The sequence below is a fragment of the Orbicella faveolata genome, unplaced genomic scaffold (genome assembly GCF_042242905.1).
Source record: "Orbicella faveolata isolate gen_17 unplaced genomic scaffold, um_ofav_v1 contig_12, whole genome shotgun sequence".
Classification (NCBI taxonomy): Eukaryota; Metazoa; Cnidaria; class Anthozoa; order Scleractinia; family Merulinidae; genus Orbicella; species Orbicella faveolata.
This window is the reverse complement of record NW_028301539.1, coordinates 11756572-11774009: the sequence shown is the minus strand read 5'-3', so window position 1 is coordinate 11774009 and position 17438 is coordinate 11756572. Positions and strand designations below refer to the sequence as shown.

The 17438-nt window shown below is 38.7% G+C and overlaps 2 long non-coding RNA genes across 2 annotated transcripts; both read left to right on the top strand.

Annotated features, from left to right (window-relative positions):
- Positions 1–7172: 7172 nt before the first annotated feature.
- Positions 7173–8251, top strand: LOC149116672 (uncharacterized). Its single transcript, XR_016205433.1, has 2 exons — positions 7173–7553; positions 7833–8251. It is a non-coding gene; the product is annotated as an uncharacterized LOC149116672 (long non-coding RNA).
- Positions 8252–10678: 2427 nt separating this feature from the next.
- On the top strand, positions 10679–13147 carry LOC149116671 (uncharacterized). The gene is made up of 2 exons (XR_016205432.1): positions 10679–10996; positions 12892–13147. It is a non-coding gene; the product is annotated as an uncharacterized LOC149116671 (long non-coding RNA).
- Positions 13148–17438: the final 4291 nt, after the last annotated feature.

Sequence of the window (17438 nt, the reverse complement as noted above, 5' to 3'; positions counted from 1 at the left end):
GACTTTTTTGAATTCCGCTTTTCTCTTTATAAAGAGAGGACAAGGCGAAACACCTCAGTCGGGACAGCCTGCAGAATGAAGTCAAAAATCCCAGGCTAAAATGTGCCCACGGCCACAAATCCACCGCAGAATTCAAGGACAAAGGTTAATCTTTCATTTCAATCCTCTAGCCACACAATCGCAGCCCTGCGAGCGACGCCAGGCGGCTCTTCGTGTCCCTAGTGAAACGATAAAACGATGGAAGAGCTCCGTGTCTGTTTGATCCGCGACCCAACGACCGTTGAAATCGGCTTGGTAACCTCGTCATGTTGGCAAACCAAGACTCGCGGGGATACTAGACCGCAATTTGTCAACCGAACTTCTTGTAACACCCGGGGTCCCCTCAGGTCGAATTTACAATGCAAAATAAAAATCGTACAGAACGCTTTTGCAAAATGGCTTCAAAACCAAAGAAACGTAAGATCAACGGTGAAAGCTCCGTAGAAACTGAGGAGATACAATCATTTTTGAAGTGGAAGTCTTGGTAAGTTTTCTCGTTTATGCACCTTTGATCTGTTTGTATAAAATATTCCCGAGCTGATAAACTAAATTTGCGTCTCTTAGGGTATTGTGGAATTAGGAATATTGTGAGGAAACTGTAATGGAAGCCAGCAAAATTTTGTCTAGAGCATACGAAGAGAAAGAAATTGCCTTAAGCAAATTGAACTCTGTTTTGCTCGAGAGAATTCTTAACGAATTATGGGGATATGAAGTTAAATTGGTGAGGGGAGGACCAAGTAACTCAAAGGTGCATAAACGTGAAAACTTACCACGACTTCCACTTCAAAAATGATTGTATCTCCTCCGTTTCTACGGAGCTTTCACCGTTGATCTTACGTTTGACAAATTGACAAATTGCGGTCTAGTACCCTCGCGAGTCTTGGTTTGCCAACATGACGAGGTTACCAAGCCGATTTCAACGGTCGTTGGGTCGCGGATCAAACGACACGGAGCTCTTCCATCGTTTTGTCGTTTCACTGGGGACACGAAGAGCCGCCTGGCGTCGCTCGCAGGGCTGTGATTGTGTGGCTAGAGGATTGAAATGAAAGATTAACCTTTGTCCTTGAATTCTGCGGTGGATTTGTGGCCGTGGGCACATTTTAGCCTGGGATTTTTGACTTCATTCTGCAGGCTGTCCGACTGAGGTGTTTCGCCTTGTCCTCTCTTTATAAAGAGAAAAGCGGAATTCAAAAAAGTCGCTTAAATCAAGTTCAATCGGTAAAATAACCACACCAGGAGCAAACAACACACGTATGGAATAAGGTAAGCCATTTTTATTGAGAATTTTCACTTTTAACTACCTCCATGGATATTTTGTAGAAAATCCCATATAAACCCTTATAATTCGATGCCATATTGTGTTGCTTGTGTAGTTCATAGAGAGCTTGGGCTGCCTGTGCATAAACTCCCTGTGCGCAACCAAAATTTTCCGACAAGTCAAATATTCGGTGACAAGAGAATAAATAATCGTGGAAGGTTCAGGAAGCTCTTTCAAACGAAAAAGCAAAGGCGACCCACCTGTCTTCATCAGGCGAAATACCTAGGAGAGGAACCGCCGTTTTGAAAGACTCACTGAGATGAAAGCTCCGACAGATCAGAGTTTGGTCACAAAGTAAAGTCGACGCACGCGATTCCTTTTTAAACCGGCGATTGTATAAGCAATCAAGGATTTTATGTTGTGGTGCAGATTATGCTAATTATATGCAAACAAGAGATCTCTTGGTGACACATAACATCTTCCAGAGTTAAGCTTAAATTTTCATCACGGAGATCAGACCACCGAATACAGAGACAAGCAATTCCAAAGAGCAGTTTTGAGGTGAACAAAGTCTTCCTTATAAATTCTGCAAAAACAACATTTCTTTAATTAACCCAATTTTAAATGATTTTGTTTTTGTAAACAGGATGTTATTCAATGACTTCCATTGAACAGGTGGAACGTCTGTTTCACTTCCGGCAATATAGGGAACTAGAACTACGAGTATTTCCAGCTCCTGATTTCCAGCCACATAATCCAAGTTTTGAAAACATTAAGATATTTAGCTTTATCACAAACCAGCAGCAAGTTAACTACCTACACCTTGCTAATTGTACCTGTCGAATTTTATGCTATTATGCTTAAAATTCATGGGATCGGATTCCACTGGTGGGAAAGAAGATAACTTTTTCTTAGCGATAGGCAATGTAATGACCACTGTGTCAAAAAAATTATACCGAGCCCTGTTAACTTAAGGCACGCATATAGTCGAACATTTTCCAAGCTAAAACACGAACTATTCCACAACCAAAGTGAATTTGTCACTAGTTCTCGTGTCTTTATCAGTTTCTAATTAACCAGAAGAAGCACATTTCTCTGGTGTATGTTTCTGGCATTCTGTTGACTTTGCTGTCTAACTCGCCTGCCTGAACTTTAGCGGCTGAAGTGGTGGAAAGCTAGGACGTAGCACGAATAGAACGGGATTTCTTTGAACGGTTTGACCCACTGAGTTTCTTTCGTTGTAGATCGGTTTTGTCAGTAGAGATCGTGAAAAGAATTGAATCGTCCTTTTTCCCGCTTTTACTCGCGAAACTAAAACAATTTTTTGATTGGAGGAGAAGACGTCACGTGATCACGTGATCACGGATCTCGATCTTTGTATCAATCCTTGCATATTAGATTAAAATATATCTTAGCACTTTGGGAACGATGTCTTTATATGCTGTTTCTTTGCTACCTTCACAAGACAATTTGATTCAGCTTGTTTGAAGGACTTTTAATCAAGTTCCTTAGTTGGCCTGTTTTGGGGGGTCGTTCGCAAAAAAATTATTAATTATTAATTATTATTAACTTCCGAACCTGAGTTAGACGAAACAGCTATTTTGAGTTTTGATTACCACTTGCTGTGCTCTGACTGGTACCTCTCAAAAAGTAATTATGAAACTCGTGGCGTGTCTTTTCTTTCTGCGTGATAGAAGGGAAGAGAGAAACAAAGACTTCTTTGAGAAATCCGCCAAGTGAGGCTTGTAAGCGAACATTATAAAGACGAAAAGGTGAATAACGTTCATATTTTGGTGATGTGACCGAGCCAGTTTTTTTTTTTTAATAGTAAAGAGATGTCCGAATTCACCAAACAAAGATGACCAGTAGAAGTAATAATGTTATGCATTACATTGTTACCAGCTTACAAAAAAAATTCGTAAAGGAGCCTCTATTCTGAGGCCACAGACTCTCTAGATAATGGTGTTGATGAGTAGTCGAGAAATAATTTTGAACGCCTGCTTGACTAACATTTTGAGACTAAACATAAATTTGGTCCAGTTTTTAAACAACGGAAGTCTCATGGTGTTGAAACATTATCCACAGGTGACATATAATCTCAAAGGGTTTTCTTTGTAAATCACTATATAAACTTTTATATCCCACGCTTAATTTTCGCGCAATTCTATTGGCTACTTTACGTCACGTGGTGCAAAATTACTGGGCAGTTATCACGCAATAACCTCCGCCTGCGTCGATAATTGCCCTGCGACTGTTTCTGTTGAAAAGAAACAAAGCTAAAAAGAAAAATCCAGCTCTAGAATTTCCCCTTTTCATCTTTATTATTTTTTATGGGAGAAAAACAAACTCTTTTCGTGGAATCCGCTGATAAAAAACTGGTCGCCAATTTTGTTCTGATAAGTACAAAAAAGTCAACAAAATATGCAGAAAATTAATGGGAGGGTTATAAAATCAATAAACCCCTTTCTGGCTCGCTGGTGTGTTGGCTGATAATGTCCTTGGCTGAGAGATTGTCCTCAAAATTTCACATTTACCCTCCAAGCTTCACTTCTCGGCCAAATATTCATTTTTCGGACAATATCTCAGCCGCGGACATCATCAGCCGACATATCAGGCGCCAAAAGGGGTTTACTTACTAAATAACTTGGGACGCGCGGTGCGTGAGGTCTGGGTTAGAGTGCTCACATGTGTCACTTTTTTGTATATTTGAACAGCACAGTCATGATGCCTATCTTTTTTCCAGTTAAAAAATTTTCGGAATCAAACGTTTTTATTTTATAGCTTTGGGGGTTGAAAGTGCAGATTAGGGCGAAATTCAACCCTCCTTTAGGTAGTTTATCGTTTCTCAGGCTAGCAGTAGTCGAGGAACAAGGAAGTTTACGGCAACAATATGAGACATATGGCTCGGTAATGTCTCTTTATTTCACGCATAAGTATTTTACCCTTTCCTAATCTAACTAAGCTAAATTTCCCGGCGTTTAGGCTTCGATTCATTAGAAAATGAAAAATTTCAAAAAAAATGATAATAAATGATTGATTTGGTAGAAAGTCCAAACTAAGTTTTTGCTGCCACAGAATAGATATTTGCTGCGTAGCACTGAAAATAAATGACAGAAAATTTTGAGAAATAAGTTAGCGCGCTTAATTAAAGACAGTCAGATGCTTCGGGGATAACTTCTTCGTCACTGTTTATTTCTCAAAAAGCAAACCTCAAAACTTGTTTGAACAATAAATTAAATCGAGCAATTTTTTTCTTAAAATGAGAAGGCGAAACAAAGCGAGAAGAAAAATCTGTTAGATCTTGAAGAATCCTTTGTTTTAAAAAATGTTTTTATGTTGAAAATGCAATGTAAGCTCCACAATCAAAAATTCAGTTACCACTGTAACATTACTAGAAAAATCTCATTACCAGAGTCTTCGCTATTCTGTGATACATAATACGAATTATATCTTGCTTTTGGTCATTTTGTACAAATGCTTGTAAATAAGAAACTGATAACTATGCGAAAGTTATAACTAATTCAAACGCTTCCAAGATTGGTCGATGTAATAGCCAGCCCTGTCAGTTATGGTGATTTTTCAAATCTCTCTTATCCGGTTCAGTTTTATTTTTGCGATGAAAGACAGTTTTTAATTAAGTAGTGATAACGTCCTTTTGGCTGAAATCAACCAATTGTATTCGCAGTTCACAAAGGAATAGAAAATAAAGCAATTATTTCTTTTGGCTAGTTTAAACATAACAAAGTGTTTCAATAATGTTTTGTTCAAGTTGAGGACAGATCAGATCCTCTTTACTGGGAAGGTGGGTTTTGTTCAAAAATGTACTCGTGTTGGGATTTCACATAAAAACGTTTCTATCGTGGTACGATGAGAGTTAAATGGAAAACTAATTTATATTCGTCGTAAAGAAAAGATAGGCGAAACGGCGGATATCTCTATGAGCAGAATTAAGTTCTATAATATTTTCAAAACTAAGATTTTGCCAGATGTTCAGTTTACCGCTTGATTTTAAGGATTACACCAGAAAAGAAAAAGACCAAAATTTTGTTAATTTGAAGATGCAGTCGAAAACCGGTTAAGCCGGTAGTTCATGGCGGAGGCACCTCTGAGCAAGAGTGAAAAAGCTTGGAATGCAATTTTTTTTCTGTTTTCTGCAAAAAGTTTGCGTAACGTGAAGAACACCCACTGTGATATCATGTGCTTGGCACTTTTCTTAAATCATTTGTTTATCGATGGTGTTCCTTGAAGAATGAAGAGAATTATCTACAAAAGTGTTCCTTATTGAAAATTTCATTACTTTGAGCGGGTTATCGATGATTTCATTCTTTGGTATCTTACCAATTTCAATTCATTTCCACACTTCATTTTGTTTTCTTTGCGTTACGAATAGGATTCGCAAGGTGATTTAAGTGAATCCCAGCAATCCCTTTAAGTCAAGATTTCTAAAATCAGGTTGCTTTAAACCTTTTTGAATACAAGCATACATTTTTTGTAATAATCCGGCATGACGGCATGACGTATTTTTCAGGGCTTGGATTCATATTAAAGTCATTCTTTCTAATCACCTTTAGGATGAATCACGTTCAAGATAAACTAGGAATGAACGTCGATATCTTCGTCACTGAATTTGTCCGAGAGCCAGTCCAATACAGCATATCCCGTGAATAAAAGAACATTATTCTAACTTGATACTGGAGTTTTAAATTGTGCAATGAAAGCATTCGAAATTGTCAGTAAGTTGGCTTATACACAGTGATCTATTAACAAACCCAGTTTTCAGTCCGGTGTTTCTTTCGTTGGTATTGACATTCTTGTCTTCTTACTTGCTTCTTTTCCTGACAAAGCCGTAATTGTAGGAATAAGTGACTGACAAAGATTGTATACCTCATGTGCGTTCCCACCAATTCGCTTCATAACCACACGCCATTTTCATGAATTATATTTAAATAAAGCCAAAGTGTTTCGTTGTTTTTTTCTAGTTTCTTCAATATTTTTGTCTCCTACTGTGTCACTGGACTTTATCGCAATAATTGCTTCTTTTGCCTTTAAAATAACATCAAAGTTGGCATGAATGAGCGGCTTGGTGAAAAGCTGTTTTGTTGATTTATTTCTCCCGCTTAGTCCTAACTTTGTAATTCGAGAACTGAAAAGGAGGTATGAAACGAAAATAAATCACGTGGAAGGTTACGCGAGCCAGGGACTCAAGTCACGACCCATAACTGAGATGAAGTATTCTTGAATTTCAAAACCAGACAAAAACTGCCTAATGATTAAGGACTCAACTCTGTTTTTAGACGTTTTAACCCAAAATGGGAAACATCTTTTCCAAGTATTTAAGTTGACAAAAGAAAGGAATGAAAACTCGATTTGTTTATACCGTATCAAGCAGAGAGAATATTACAGGTCTCGGCACCTACAATGGGTACTTCTACACAAAAGCAATTAAGTTTGATCGCTAATCATGCTTTCAATTTACAAACAGATGTCCAATGATGTCCAAAATATACACGACATATTCACATTTCTTATCTGTTGTATTAAAATACCAGAAACGATAAAACATGCAGAGCAAAGCAAAATAAAATCTTTGAACCTTAACAAAGTGTAAACTAAACGAAAGAATCCTTCCATTTTATTAAGTCGGCAGGCGACTAAGCGTCTTTAATAAAACCTGTTCCGCACCTGTTCTGGTTAACTTTGTAATTAGTCGAAAAACTCTACAGAATAAAGAAAACCCAAGCTGTTTTGCCAAAGAAATTTTCTATTCAAAAAATAAAAAACACTAAAAAAAGCTTGGGATTGAATTCAATAAATTTTGGCGTAGCCTGTTGTAAAAACTCCCGCGTCAATGTTTTTAAAGCTGTTGCGATCACCCAGGGCGTCGTTTACATAGCGAATCAAGTTGAAGTTCAGCAAAACACAGCTCAGGCAGTGTTATAAAACTACTTCGACAAAACAAAACTTTCAGTTAAACTCGTATAGCTTCCTCATACGCCTCAAGCCTCACTGAGCTGCAAGCGAAATGAAGACACTGTGTGTATTCGTGGTTGCTGCAGTGGTTATGTTCGTCGCTACTTGTCGAGGGGACGGTTATGACACTTTCAGAAATGTTGAGAACGATTTTCAAGATCGCTTTAGGAACAAAGTCAACGAGCGCCGGGAGCAGATAAAGTCCATGTTTGATCCAGGTTGCCTGATTTGGACAAGGAGAAACCCAGAATGTTTCAGTGGGAAACGAAGCTTTGACGCAAGACAAGTAACCATCTTTTTATTTTCTTTAACTTTGCTCTTAAAATCTTATCAGAGTAATGAAGGGGGTTTGTACGCATTTTGAAGCCTTACCGCTGTCTTGAACGGGGTAAGAAATCCCAAATCACGGAGCTGGACTCACATCCGCTATGCAGTTATAAAGAAAACCGCAAAACCGTAATGAAAATGAATGAAAATCTCGTCTCAATCTCGAATTTCTTTAGGTTATGAAGATCAAGCTTACTATTAATTCTCATTGATATTTTTTGATGTTTCCGCCAAACAGGTTTCCGACAGCACAGATAGCCCGCTTGAAGATGTAGACTATTACGAATGAGAGGTTTTAGCTCTCCGGCCAACCGAAACATGGACTAAGATATTCAAATCAATATATCAAGCTTGAACAGTAGAATGTTGTGGTTTAGTTCGCAATTACATAACACATACGTTATTAAAGATAAATGTTATATCTTGTCATGTGCCTTGGAACTGTTTGATAGATCTTCCATACTTGAATAAATGTAAAATAGTTCATAATAAAATCAATTTAAGGTGTTTTGGTTCGTTATTTGTAATGGAATCAGAAAGGGGGAAACTGCGCCTCACATTATGAACGATAACTGAAAGATGGAAGAATAATGTAGAGCAAATTTACTGTTTGCAGCGTTGATGTCAACATATTAAACATTTTGGTCATTAGTTGTAGCCATATTTGTTTTTCCTTTTTTTCTAATTTACGAATATGTCACTGACAACTTCATCTTTTGACAACTCAAAGTATTTTCCTATCACGTGACTAGATCTTACAGCATGACACAATGTCTTGACGACCCGCCAAACAGAGGAAGTGACAAGAGGGCGCTGGACTCCGGACGGAGCGGTCTGGGTTCGGGGTCTAGCCGTGCCATTGCGTTATGTTTTTGAGTAAAACACTTGACTCTCATGGTACCTTTCTCTACCCAGGGGGGCACCCAGGGGTATAAATGAGTGCTGTCAAATGGTTGGGGCAACCTGATAGAATGCCGGGAAAAGGGGTTGTTTTAGAACTTCTTAAGCTATGGGCGTGTTTGGATTCTCAGACCGCGAGAAGTTCGAGAACCCAAAAGATTTTTCAACACGGGACTAACTATAAACATACTTACACCGATAACACAAGAAATGACGACTATACGGTCTCTAAACAGGATTTACTCTCGCCCAGAACTGTATGGTGCTCATAAAAGTTGACAAGTCTATTAAAAACCTTCAATTGGAACTATTACACGAAATTAAAATCAAATCAGTTTCAGTGCTTAAAAAATAAGGATACATATCTACTTAAGCTGGATGCCTCGCAGTCTTTAATGCGCCATATCGGTTCGACACCCATTGTTAAATTCTCGACTTGTTGATTTCTGATTGGTTCACTGCCTCTCAGCTATCAGTCATTATGGCGCCTGAGTTTTGACTTATAGCATGGCCAGTTTCCCTCTGCGGAAAGCGAAAATTCTACGAAAAAAGTGGCTAGAAAAGATTTGGTCAGCTTCAACTGCGGAAATACACTGTACAAGAAATAATGGGCACTGCCATTCTGGAAACTACAAAACAAGCCATAGGAAGCCATAGAAAGCCATAGAAAGTCACGATTAACTCAACTGAGTCTACGTAGAGTTTGATACAAAACATTAAAGGAAACGTTTGGTGAATATACAAAAGCGACTGAATGACGAAAAACAAGAAGAAATGCTCGGTACGATTTAAAAAAACTAGGGCAATATCGTTTAGAAAACAGATTTTTGGCATAAAAATAAGCTTGGCATTTCAGTGAGGTTTGTTAATTTTATCGTGATCGACTCTGAACAGCACAGTAGTCTTGCTGATAGCGAAGACAGCTAGGCGCTGATCTGATTAATTAAACTCTTGCTTCATTTGAATTTCGCTCAATGGGGCGTACAATTTTCAACGACTTGATTTATTCGTGATTTCCCCACAAAGCTTTCTCGCTTGCCAAAATTTTCCAAAATATTGACGACTTTATTGAGAAGAGATTGTAGAAGAAATATTTGGGAAGAAAACTAGCTTGCTCGCTTTCCACACGTTTCAGTCAGCTCAGGAAAAGAACACCGTGTCACACACTTGGCCGCATTTTCAAACCTGCTTAAATCAAACTAAAATGTCCACATCATCCAGACTATAGATAGAATTAGTATTTAAGATGGAATGGTATCCTGAAACAGTATGTCGAAAAAGTCACTTTTCTCAAAATAAAAAGGTGGATACACCTGAGTCCCCTGAATACTTGAGAAAAAGTATTTAGATGGGAGTGAAATTCAAGGAATATACACAGTTTTTTTACATAGCAACAGGCATAGCAGCAGTTGTATAAAGTTAGAAAAGGAATACGAATATAGATTAATTTTATAGATTAATACGAATACAGATTAATACATGAATGATACTATGAAGTAAACCTGTAAAGACATGTACGGTTTGATACGTGTAATAACTCGTGAAAACCATCTCTTGAATTGTCATGTCAGACGGCTCTTTCATGTCTGTACGAAACGTAATATGTTGATAACTTGCCACATACTAAAACAAACCTTTACCCTCCCTCTATCCCCCCCCCCCTTTTTTTTTTTTGCCGGCTTCTTAAATTATTCATTCATGTGTAAAAAACTTTAAGTGCAATGTTCTCCAATGTCTACTTTTCGACTGTCTGACCTCACAGCAACGTTTCTTCTTTGTGTACTTTGAAAGGTATTTCAAAGAATTTCCTAAAACTTGCCAAATTAAAGCAAGATATAATCACAAAATGTTTAACAAAGTGCAGACCAAACGATAGAATTCCTTCCCATTAAAATAAAATAAACAGGAGACTAAGCGTCCTCGATGAAACCTGTTCAACATCTGTTCTGGTTAAATTTGTAATTAGTCGAAAACTCTACAGAATAAAGAAAATTCAAGCTGTTTTGCCGCAGCCATTTTCTATTCAAAAAATAAAAAGCGCCGAAATAGCTCGTGATTGAATTCAAATCATTTCGGGGAGGCTGTTGTAAAAACTCCCACGTCAAGCTGTTCTTATCATCCAAGGCGTGGTTTAAATAGCGAATCAAGCTGAAGTTCTTCAAATTACAGCTGAGGCAGTGTTATAAAACTACTTCGACAAAACAAAACTTTCAGTTAAATTCATATAGCCTCCTCAAACGCCTTAAGTCCCACCGAGTTGTGAGCGAAATGAAGACACTATGTGTATTTGTGTTTGCTGCAGTGGTTTTGTTCGTGGCTACTTGTCGAGGGGACAGTTACGACAAATTCAGAGATGTCGAGAATGATTTTCAAGACCGCTTTACGAACAAAGTCAACGAGCGCCGTGAGAGGATGAAGTCCATGTTTGATCCACGTTGTTTAACTTGGACTCGGAGAAAGACAGGTTGTGTTAATGGGAAACGGAGCTTGAGCGCAAGACAAGTAAGCATCTTTTCATTTTCTTTTGCTTTTAACAATCTTATTCGAGTTATGAAGGTGATGGGCACACTTCTGTAAGCCTTGAGGCTGTATTTAACGGGGTTAGAAATTCTAAAACACTGTTTTCAACGTCTCAATTTGGTAGCAAAATATCATGCAGTTATAAAAAAAAAAGGAAAGCCGTAATGAAGATGAGTGAAAAGTAAATCCAAACCAATGTCGAATAAGCTTCAATCTCAATAATATAATCAACACTAACAGAGCCTTTTCTCTGGAGAATATCGCAGAAGGCAGTCGAAAATTTAATTGTTCTCTCTTTATCATTTTTAGATCTGTTTTAAACGTTTTTAAGAATTAAGGTTACAGTATACCTTCAGGGGTGTCTCGCGCGCAAGCGATGTAGCGCGTGCAGTTTAAGCTGTAGATAACTAAGCCCCTATATCAAATTAAAGCTTATGGAGCTGGCTATCAAACTATACCAACAATTTTGAAAGAAAATGAATTGTCGAATTTTTCACGACCACTAAATGCGAGCGCCCGAATCACCTTTCGAAAGCTACAAGTCAAAGCGAATTTCGTTTTTCGCCAATTTAATTTTTTCCTCGGTTTCAGGGCCCAAAGCGCTTAAAAAACGTGTCTGCGTTTTGGCATATTCGATTGCAGTAAAAAGTTACAGAACATTTTCGAAATAGGATTAAAAAAATGTGGAGTGATCGTACAAAAATCGCTCTCGAAGAAAAAGTATTTCGAAATTAACAATTCCCAGACACGCTTTTGTAGTTTATATGTTAAACTAGCCACTGTCCAAATTTAAGAGCAATTGAACAAATTTCCTTTGAGTTATAACTCTTTAAAGTGTCTGCTTCAAGTGAAAAAATTTATTCGAGAAAACAGCGCTAAGAAAAATTTTCTGCTTTGCGAACAAACTCCGCCCACAAACGCCTTCAACTGGGTTCTCAGGTAACTAAGCCAATCAGTGCAGGGAAAGTTTACTACCGTTAACCTCCTGGTGAAATTTACGCGCGAATCTCTAAAAAACTCTTGTGTTTCGCAATGCGCTCAAGGAACCGAAGGCAGAGAGATAATTTTTCTGTAGCTCGGTATTTCTTGAAGCTGGTCTGGCAAAATGGGGAAGACTAAAAAGGATACGAACGCTAGAGTGGCTGAGCGAAGGAAACAAACAAAAGACAGCGCGGAGAGCTACTGTGTGTGAGCAACTGTGCATGGATAATATTTCAAATGGTCTCAATGAGTCCGACGATTCGTCGATATCGGACTGATCAGAAGAGTCTCTGTCAGCATCCCTGTTATTGCTGTCAAGTTCCGAAATTTTTACAGAACCTTTCTTTTCTCTCACCACGAATATTTGCCCGCCTTATACGATAACTATAGCTTCATCCGCGTGGCGAACTTTCGCTTCTTCACTCATTGATGCATTTTCATTCGTTCTTCGCTGTTTTCGCTTTTTCGAACCGGTCCATGGTTTAAACGTGGTCTATGTTTACTTATAACTTAATAGAGACACGCCTAATATCAAAAATGCCGGGTAGTCAGAACAACAGTGCTGATCAACTGAGTAGTCAATTCGTGACATCCATATAGGTAATTCCCGCGAAAATCGTCTCGGTTGATTGCATACGCGCCATAGGGCTGTCAATCAAGAGGTAAACTTTTACTTCCGGTGAAAACGTAAAACCGCCATTTCTCCGCCAATATTTAGCCTTTTTCAAAAAATTTTTTCAGAAATTAGAGATTATTCTTCGACCTCTATTTTGACCCAAAAATCCAAATTTGAAGAAAATTGCCGACCCGAAGGTATACTGTAACCTTAATCAAGACTAACGGCATACCATCAATTTGCCATTCAGTTGATATCTTTTGATGTTTCCGCCAAACAGGTTTCCGACAGCACAGATAGCCCGCTTGAAGATGTAGACTATTACGAATGAGAAGTTTTAGCTCTCCGGCCAACCAAAACATGGACTAAGATATTCAAATCAATATATCAAGCTTGAACAGTAGAATGTTGTGTTAAAGTTCGCAATTACGTAACACGTACTTGTATCTTGGAACTGTTTGATAGATCTTTGATACTGAAATAAATAGAAAATAGGCTAAAATAGTTCATAATAAAGTTAATTTAAGGTGTTATAAGGTGTTTCATATCTGAAGCGACTCCCGAAAACGGCAGAATGCGATTCACATTACTTACGACAGCTGAAGACGGAAAAATGATGTAGAGTAAGTTTCATGTCGGGGTATTACTTTACGGTCATTAGTTGTACCTGTTGTTTTTCCTTGTCTAATGTAGGGATATGTCACTGAAAGCTTCCACTTTTACTTCCTGAGGTAAATTTACTATGAGTTTAGTACTTTGTTGTTGTTAACTATTTGTTATCGACGTCTAAATTTTATTGACAACTAACAAACCTAGTGTGTAAGTGAGTTGTCAACAACTGAAAGCTATTTTTACGTGACCTGTCTTTACATGAGAGTTTTGCTAAAACCCTGTTTCAAATTCTGTTGTGGAAACCTGTATATTATATTGCTTTTCATCAAATTCTTTTTGCAATACATTAAAAGTGAAATTGACCAACGAAAGAGAACTTTGAATACCAGAGCTGACATTAAGCCAAAAGATCGGAATTAAGAACGTCATAAACAAAATTGGAGCAGCATAAAGAAAACTGACGCTGCTCCATGTCCAACGAACCGAGTGGAGTCTGGGTAAAAACCAGTTACTCATTGCGTTCGACAGATCGCATTTCTAATCGCATAATGCATAAAAATTCGAGATCTGTGTATCTATCTATCTACCTACCTACCTACCTACCTACCTACCTACCTACCTACCTACCTATCGGGGGACACCAATTTGGCTGCCCCAAAAAAATTCTTCAGGGGCGAATGATGTCATGTCCATGTTCGTCCATGTACTTTCGTTCGAGTGTTGCGCAATATTGCGGACTTGCGAGTGTCGAGGAAGCTTATTGTGGACTGTAGCGAAATACTGAAGTTATTTATTTAAAGTTCGAAGTCAGTGTTAATGGCATTTAAAAACCTTGTAGACATGTCTTCACGAAATGTGTACGACTTTTCGAGGCAGCTTATTGAAGACTGTAGCGGATAAGTTGTTTATTTAAAGTTCGAAGTCAGAGTTGATGGCATTTAAAAACCTTGCAGACATGTCTTCACGAAATGTGTACGACTTTTCGTACGAACAGAAAGCTGTAGTTTGGCTGCGTGTTGTGTACCCCCTTCTCTTCGACCGAAACTATTGTTGCTTTCTGATGAATAAATAAAAGGCTGCCTAGATTTCAGTGCGCAAACTATGTAACGTATACCCAACGAAAGTGTTTACGTAGGAAATGAGTTCAACTCCCACAGAGTTGCTTTGGTACACGAACATGTCCTCCGTTTCATTGTTTCGGAAGTGAAAATGCCCTGTAGCTGTTACCCCAAAGCCAAGGCGATTCAAAGTCGTGCTCGTAAACAAAATAATTGTCCTAGTTTTGGTACTAAAAGCACGTCGTCTCGCATACCGACTGAACAAACATCTTTGATGTCGATTCCGGGGGGGGGGGTATTCCCAGAAAAGTTGGGTGGGGGTGTGCGGCCCGCTTTTCAAAACCCTTACCCTATTTAGGACCAAAATCTGCGATATTCCCTACCCTATTTATGACCTGATACCCCCATCGGGGGTGTCGATTTACACGGTCAGTATAAAACATGTGTTGTGGACTGTGGACTGCTGACTGCGGACTGCGGACTGCGGACTGCGGACTGCGGACTGCGGACTGCGGACTGCGGACTGCGGACTGCGGACTGCGGACTGCGGACTGCGGACTGCGGACTGCAGACTGCAGACTACGGACTACGCACTGGGTATAAAACACAGATTTATGTATAATATTATACAATGCATGCATAAACGAGAACAAACCCTCTCGTATGCATGTGCTTTGCGATCAATTCATTTGTTTTCGCCCCTGCTGAATGGAGACCAATTTATAATAATAATAATAATAATAAATAATAAAATATTTATATAGCGCCAATATCCTAAAAGTTCAAAAGCGCTTTACAGTTAGAAATATTAAAAAACGGCTTAAGACAAATAAAGTAAAAATAAAAAAATGTCGCTAAAAAGTTATAAAAATGCTTTCTTAAAAAGGAACGTTTTTAGTTTATATTTAAAAAGGGACACTGAGGAGCTGTTCTTGATGTCAGACGGAAGAGTGTTCCAAAGTGTAGGAGCTGCTACAGAGAAAGATCTTGCGCCATATGTTTTCAAATTGAAGTGCGGAATGGAAAGAAGTTCTTTAGAAGATGAACGTAGCTGACGAGACGGAGTGTAAGGAGTGAGAAGATCACGAACGTAAGAAGGTGCCAGATCGTTTAGGGCCTTGTACGTGATGAGTAGAATTTTAAAGATGATACGATAGTTAACAGGAAGCCAGTGGAGATTAAACAAAATAGGTGTGATGTGTTCGTGTTTTCTAGAGAGGGTGATGAGACGAGCAGCGGCATTCTGGACGTGCTGTAACTTTTTTAAAAGACAGTTTGGTAAGCCATAGAGTAGAGAATTACAGTTATCCAATTTTGAAGAAACAAACGCATGAACAAGTATTTCAGTGGTGGTCGATGACAGGTACTTCCTTATATTGCTGATATTACGGAGATGATAAAAAGATGATTTGCAAATACTTGCAATATGTTCATTAAAACGAAAATGATGGTCAAAAATGACACCGATGTTTCTTGCTTTCTGTGACGAGCAGATGGTTTCATCGACGACAGAGATTTCTTGAAGGGTTGGTCTCGGTAGATGTTTTGCGGAGATCACTAGAAGTTCAGTCTTATCCTTGTTAAGTTTAAGACGATTAATCAACATCCAGTGATCAATCTCACGTACACAGCGCTCGATGTTGGACACAGCTAAATCCTTATCACTGGGTATAGTTGGCTGAAAGGACAGATAAAGTTGTGAATCGTCAGCATAAAAATGATAACTCAAGTTGAATTTTTTTACAATGTCTGAAAGGGGTGAAGTGTAAAGAACGTACAAAATGGGTCCCAACACTGATCCTTGTGGAACACCACATTGAAGAGCATGATCTGAGGAAGCTGCACCATCAACAGAGACATACTGCATGCGATTGGACAGATAAGATTTAAACCATAATAACGGCTTGCCAGTAACTCCAAAGCGCTGTTGTAGACGGAAGAGGAGAATATCATGGTCAACAGTATCGAAAGCAGCAGAGAGGTCCAAAAGTAATAAAATTACCGTTCTACGTTTATCAATTGCTGTGAGGATGTCATTATGCACGCGAATGAGAGCCGTTTCTGTGCTATGATACTGTTTGTAGGCAGACTGTAATGGCTCATTCAGGTTGTTGTTGTTAACATAGGAGATCAGTTGGTTAGCAACCAACTTCTCAATTGCTTTGCTGAGAAAAGTAAGATTCGAAACAGGGCGATAATTTGAAAACTGCGTGTGATCCAGAGAAGGCTTCTTAAGAAGAGGACGTAGCTTAGCAACTTTTAATTGAGAGGGTATTTGGCCAGATTGCAACGAAGTATTTATAATCTTGGTGATAAATGGAAGCAGTGTGCTCAAAGCATTTCTTGTGACATAGCCAGGAAGAGGATCAAGATCACATGACTTGGAAGATAATTTCACAACACATTTGCGGACTTCGTCAACATCTACCAAACTGAACTCATCAAACGTATAAGGACAGACCCGGTTAACTTCAGGAACTTGATGGATGATGAGAGCTGCATTGTCTAAGTCGACCCGTATTTTGGTGATCTTATCAGAAAAGAACTCGACGAACTTATTTGCGAGATCCGAAGGCGAGTTGCAGGGCGGATATGGTATATCACACTTTCTATGTAATAGACTGTCAATTGTTTTGAAAAGAAGTTTATAGTCCGTCTGATTATCACTGATCAGCTTAGTGTAGTAAGTTCTCTTGGAAGAACAAATTAAAAAGTTGACTACACGGCATTGATCAATAAACAACTGGCGGTCGACTGGAAGTTTGGTCCTTCGCCAACGCCGCTCCAGTCTCCTGCGATCTTTCTTCAAATTGTTTATTTCTTCAGAATACCAAGGTGCAGCCGGACGCAGAGTTATTGTTTTGGTTTTTACAGGAGCATGGATATCAAGTATGGAACTAAGAACGCCATTATACTCACTGATTAAGTCATCAAGGCACGGAAGCGGTGTGGAAAAGAGACTCGAAAGACTAGAATTCGTGACATCAGAACCAAAACTATCAAAGTCAATTGAACGAAGTTTTCTAAATGTGATAAGCTTCTTTTCCAACACTGGTTTTTTAAGCATCAGATGAAAATGAACGGCAGCGTGATCAGATATAACAAAAGGAGAATCAATTGACAAATTGATTTGACAAATTTCACGCCTACCTATCAG